Raw genomic sequence first — 6,474 nt, 5'->3', positions numbered from 1 at the left:
AAATAAAGACAAAGAAATATGGGCTACTGATGGCTCCCAAAAATGAAACATATGTAGGCTTTGGACTGTTAAACCAAGACAAATCTATTAAGAGAAAAATCAGAATCCCTAACTTCTGTTCCATTTTTTACAGCGGAGCTTTCAGCGCTATATTATGCTGCTAAATATCTTATAAAAGCTGATATGCCAACAATTATTCTCACTGATAGTCTTAGTGTAATCAACGCCATCAGAAGTGAAAACAAAAAATCAAGACCCACTTGTGAAAATTACCAGATATTATTTGGAGAAGTTATCCAGCAAAAATTATATTTATTTAGTATGGTCCCCCAGTCATTCAAATATTGAATTAAATGAGGATGCTGATGCTCTTGCAAAGGAAGCAGCATGTGGCTCAAACATTCCAAGCTTAAATATCACTACATGGAAAGACTGTAATAATTATCTGTTGAAAATGAAACATGAGGAGCAAATGGAAAATTGGGAAAAATCCAAATACTTTGAAAAATTTAAATTTAGAAAAATTCCCTCAAACAAAGGAAGTTACAAAGTCCAAAATAGAAGGATTGAAATTTTCCTGAATAGACTAATCTGTGACTGTTATATTACAAAAAGCAAACTTTTCAAAAATGAAAAATACGAACTTCCCAAACTGTGATTTGTGTGACTCTCCTGAAACAATTGATCATATACTTCATCATTGTACAAAAACAAAATCAAATAGAAAACGTTTAATAGAGCTTATTCAGAAATACAAAAAGCCTCTTCGTATCAAATTTCTTTGATCAAGATATTTTGTTTACTCCTGGGGTCGCTCAGGCTTTGTTTTCTTTCTTTGGTTGAGACTGTTTCGGTGTTGCATGCTTTCCCCGTTTGCTTTTTTTTTTTTTTTTTTTTGCTTTGGGGTTTCTTTCTCTTGATGCATGCTTTTCTGCTATAATCAATAACTTTTACCAAATAGTCTTCTATTTTTGGTTGAGAAAGTATCTTATCGTGATATTCTACTTTTATAGGAACAAGATAGACAAAGTTGGAAGAACTCTTCAATAGTGACTTTTATTCAAGGAAGTGAGGCAAAGGCGAAAAGAATTCGCAGCCCTCCATAAATTTTTGGAGTCCCAGGACTCGAGATCAAATCAAATCAAATCAAATCAAAAAGTAGTAAACATATCGTATCGTGCGGTATTTGGGCACATTTATTCTGATTTTTTTATCAATCTCAATAAAAGTATACTTCAGTGTAAAACGGAGAAAAAAAATCAGATAATCAATAGCTGTGTATGCAGAGCCGGCCTTAAGCCGATTAGAGCAAAAGAACCCAATGGGGCCCCGCTCTAAATTTTTTTTCCTCACAAAAATAAAGGAAATAAAAAGTTCAAATGAACTTAACTGATATTAATCATAATATGATAATTGATATTTAATCTAGGGATATATGGAGCTACTTTCAGTGTAATTAAGGGAGTAGGGGAGTTTCCTGAGGCTTTTAGAATCCCTATTAAACTTAGCAAATACATGTCCAAAACTACTAGTCTCAAATATCCAGTAGAAAAAAATAAAACATATAGCCAGTTGAACATTTTTAAACCATACCCAAGGCCGTACCCGCTGTACCGGTTAACTTCCAGTCAAGACAAAGGAACTAGGTAGCGGGGAACCAAAGTATCAATTTTTAATGATTATCAGCAATTAATACGGTCCGTAATAACGTAAAGATCAAGGGCCGCTATCCCAGAATCTTACTATCACATGGGCAATGCGGGAAATTTACCCGAGACTCCAAAGTTTCAGGAATTTCCAAAGCAATCTTTTTAATTAATTTCATTTAATTTACTTATTATAATTTTTGTACTAGTTTATTTGTGTTAATAAAAAATCTTAAAACTCAGCAGCAATGATGATTTCTTTTTCACAAGTAACACTAACGTATGCGCCTTCTGAAAAAAAATAAATAAATAATTAAGATGATAAGCTTCATATACTGCGTGCTTAATACGCTCAATACATCTCCATAATAATTTTAAAGAAAGGAAATTGCCCTTCATCTTCTAACATTTATACATATAGCCTGGAATTTTTTTAAAAAATCTTCAAGACGAAAACATTTCTTCTCGCAGTCACCAAACCCTGACATCTATTAACGTGACTGAAGATGCGGTTTTTTATAGCTGTAATTAAATGCAGGAGAAGGCTACTCAAACACTCACCCTTACCTCAACTTTATCACAAAAAACTGACTAAGATTACATCATTCAGTTTTCAATTTTAAAGGATTCCCAAAGAAAGAAGATTCATAAATTTGACAACCCTCCTCCCTTCTTCTCTTCTGACGTCTCCAAAGGTAACCTAAAATAATGTTTTTAAGATTTAAATCTCGAAATATTTCGTGGGAAAGGGCTCTGAAACCTTTTCCTAACTAATGACCTCTTTCTTTAGCATCAGCACAATAGCTTAAAATTTCGCTTTTAGAAAATACTACCACGAGAAAACCTTGAATTGGATAATAGCATAAAATTGATTTCAGTTTCGAAAAAAATTCCGGGAGGAATCTCCTCCCTTTTCCTCTATCGTTAGCAAACAGGGCCCAAAATTGAGTTTTTAACACTGCAATATCGAAACTTTTCGACGAGTCACTGAATCCCCTAACGTCACCAATAATAGTCTAAAATTGTGCCTTTAAAGCCCTTGATTTTGAAAGTTTTCCGCAGATCACCAAATTCCTTTCTTCTCCATTTTCATCAAACATCACCTAATTGGGACTAAACTTTCGGAAAAAATTTCTGAGAGGATGCCCCAATTCCCTATCGTTACCAAAATTAATTTAAAATTAAGTTTTAAAAATAATTCAGTAGGCAGGGAATCTCTGCCTCTCCCCATTTCCCTTCGTTTTACACAAAATTGTCCAAATTTGTGATTTTAGAAGTCAGCTTTGAAGACTCTTCTCGGGGACCATGGGTGGTTTATCTGACCTCTAACGTCCCACTCCCCCTCCCCCCCAAACGTTATCTCCGTACCAAAACTGCTTTTTTAAACTTTAATTTCGAAAAATTTCCAAGAAGAGCTCCCCCGTTCCCTGCAATTCCGTTCCACTTCTGACTTCCCAAAGACGTCTGGTTTTTTGCATGTAGTCTAAAATTGCTTTTTTAGAGCTGATAAAGTTTCGTGCCTTTTCTTTTTCCGTCTAAGCTATAAATTGCGCACATAGGGGGCTCGTACGGGGGGGGGGGGGGAGGACCACCCGCTCACTTCCAACATTGAAGAGGCTTGCCCCTCACTTCTCAAAGTTGCACAATAATCATCGATATAAAAAAAATGTTTTTTTACTGGGTGGATTGAGTTATTCCACGAAAACAAAAACTAAAATTTGAAACAATAGAGTTTTTCATGTTATTTTACGATAATCAAACTTTGAATTGGAAGAGGGAAGTTTACGGTGGTCATCCGTCCCGGTGTTGGAGGCGATATTCCACATTTTTTATGAGTCATTTAATCAGTCATGTTAAAATCCCATAATATCGTCCAATTTTACAAAAAAAAAAAAAAAGAGTTGCACCATCAGTTGCACCGTTCCCTAACCTCCACACTTCTTTTGACCCCCCCCCCCCCAAGTTTGCTCGTGCGCCAACCACATATGATTGGGCATAACGATTCCCAGAGCTACTTTTCTTACGTTCTTAAAATTTACTTATTTTTGTGGCCATTCATTCATTTCTTGAGAAAATCAAACGTGATGTAGAAATTTGAAGAAGACTGATAATTGTAGCAGTTTTGAAGCCTTGCCCAAAATCAGAAAAAATTGGTTGGCACTTCTCGAATTTGTACAACCATTCTGTAAAGGGCCCTGCCAGATTTCTCCAATCGGGACCCGCAAATGCTAAGGCCGGCTCTGCTGTGTATGATCCACGAATCATCGTGTTTAAGTACATATTGAACTAAAACCTAGCTAAAGTTAATATTGTCGTTCAAAGGCTAAATTTGCTTTGAACTGCAGACAGACAGGTGTTTCGGAGTAGCAAGGAATAACTTTTCCAAAGCAAAAATAGTTAGCTTTGAGAGGAAAAGACCAACGACACCAAAATAAAAAGCCTTTTCACCTACAAGCTCAGTTCTTTTGCATTGAAAACCGGGTTCATTGTAACCTTGAAACACGTATCTGCAGACCCTTGCAAACTTGTGCATTTCAACATTATAATATTATTTTTTAGTTTTTAGCAAAAAGGATAATTTCTTAAAACCTAACTATTTAATGACAGTTTGTATCTAAAACTAAATTGCATATTCTAAGTTTCCACAAATTTTAGTTAAAATGGCAGAGTAACTTCGTGTCAAAACACTTGAAATGTAATTATTTATACTGTTAGTTTATGAAGGGAGGCCCCAATTTAAAAATGTTACAGTAAGCTCGACTCATCTGTAGGGGTACCCTTGAATTGTTTCAATATAAGAAAGTGCCGTGTAACAGGTTCAATAGCACACCTTTTTTGTCATTGCATAGGGGCCCATCATCCCTCAAGAAAAAAGATGGAACCCCCTCCCGTGAGCACCTCTAACATTTTCATGACTATAGGATGCAGGACACTGAAGGTGAAACCAAATGATATTCAACATGTACCCCAAAGCAGAATACTACTAAATATGCGACGTACGTCGCAGAACAGATGCCTGAACTGCAGAACAATTTTGTTCAAATGTGAGAGTAAAACTCAAATTTTCTGCAAAAAATTTAGTTTTCTGTGGAAGATCTGCAGGAACTGCAAATTTTCTGCTGATATCTTCCAACTCAAGATAGACTTTTGCAAATTCTGCAGACTTCTTTAAATTAGATCAAAATCTAAAATTCTCGGAAATTATGATAATTCGGCAGAAAGCTCGCGAAAAATGTTGAATTCGATAAGTCATCTGCAAGAATTTTAAGAACTGCAGAATTTGAACAAAATTCTATCTTGAGTTTGAAGTATTTTGTAGAAATTCGGCAGCTTCTGCAAAAATTTCATATTCTAAATCTGAAAAGATTCTGATTTTTCTAGCGTTTTTGGTTCCCCTTTTCCTTATTTCTCCCAATCGATCTCATCCACGGCAATTTCCTGCATAAACGCATGTTTTGGAAACATGCCAACATTGTTTGAGATTTCAATCCTTTTGCATCCTGAAAATATTTCAACTATTCAGAAAGTTTTGAAGTGTTTTATTATATGCAACCCTAACTCGACTCATTTTAATTATTATTTTAGTAATTTATTTATTTTACTAGAATTATTTTAATCGCTTCTTCATGCCTTATAAAATTAACCAAAAAAAAAAATACGTGGTTTGACATCTAGGTTTCGATTTTTATAAAAAATTTTCTACGCATTTTAGAAAGCATATGAAATATTTTTGGAGAATCTCAATTGGTTTAGGTTCAACAGAACTTCATAGCAACAGAAGTTTTAAAAACTGAAAAAAAGAAAATAAAAAAACCTCCTGTATAAAACGATTTTAATTTAGGACTAACGATTTGTGGAAAAGGTCATGTTGGTTGCTTGTGTATTGCTGGAAGTACTTGCACAACAATTTTGTTCAATTGATTTTATGTTGCAGAACATCGCCATGTATTCTGCTTTGGGAAACATTTTACTCAGATCAAATACAGGGCACATGAGAACTATTTCACACTAGGAACAACCAAACATTAATAACTAATTTGTGAAATTTTTTCTGAAAATATTGCTTAATTCGTTACACAAACAGTCTCTTCTTCCCCCAAACCAGTTAGTCTGCAACGAGGAAAAAGTGTTTTTTTATAGGTTACCCTGTGCACCTGCTCAAAAATAAGTATTGAACAGGCTAACCACAATGAATTAAGAATTTTGGAGAACTTGATCAGGCCATTCAGGAAAGTCCAGGCAGCTACATGAACCCAGTGAGCCAATTTCAGTGTTGTTGACGTAAATGAAGAAATGTAAAAAATGTTTGAATTTTTTTAAATACTAAAATGATAAAAAATATACATAGGTCTATAATTTTTGGGGGCCCCTAAGTAGGGCTTCAAAGGACCTTATAGGTAAATCAAGCCCTAGGGAGGGCCATTAGAGAATGTCAAAGGTTCCTTATGAACTCTCCCTTTTAGAACATGTCTTATCAAGTCGATCCTCAAATGAATTTTCGTCATTTGCATAAGCATCCTAGGACTTTGCAATGTCTCCATGTTGGCTTTACTAATAGCCATGGAAACCTGATCGATAAGGTACTGGACTCATAATTAGGGAGTCGAAGTTTTGATGCCTGCTGTTGACGACCCTCAGTGTATGCTAATGATGACTGAAGCAGGTTAAATCTGTCGTGACAACAAAATACTTCAAGTTCCCATTTCAAATCAATACCTCTGGGTGAGCTGGATTATGGCTTGCTTGGCATCTGGACGGTATCAAAAATTCTGTCTCTAGGGATCCATCCAAAAAATCACATTTAGTGGTAGGCATGGGGGCTTTTTGG

Source organism: Uloborus diversus, chromosome 9 (genome assembly GCF_026930045.1).
Source record: "Uloborus diversus isolate 005 chromosome 9, Udiv.v.3.1, whole genome shotgun sequence".
Lineage (NCBI taxonomy): Eukaryota > Metazoa > Arthropoda > Arachnida > Araneae > Uloboridae > Uloborus > Uloborus diversus.
This window is presented reverse-complemented; position numbering follows the sequence as displayed.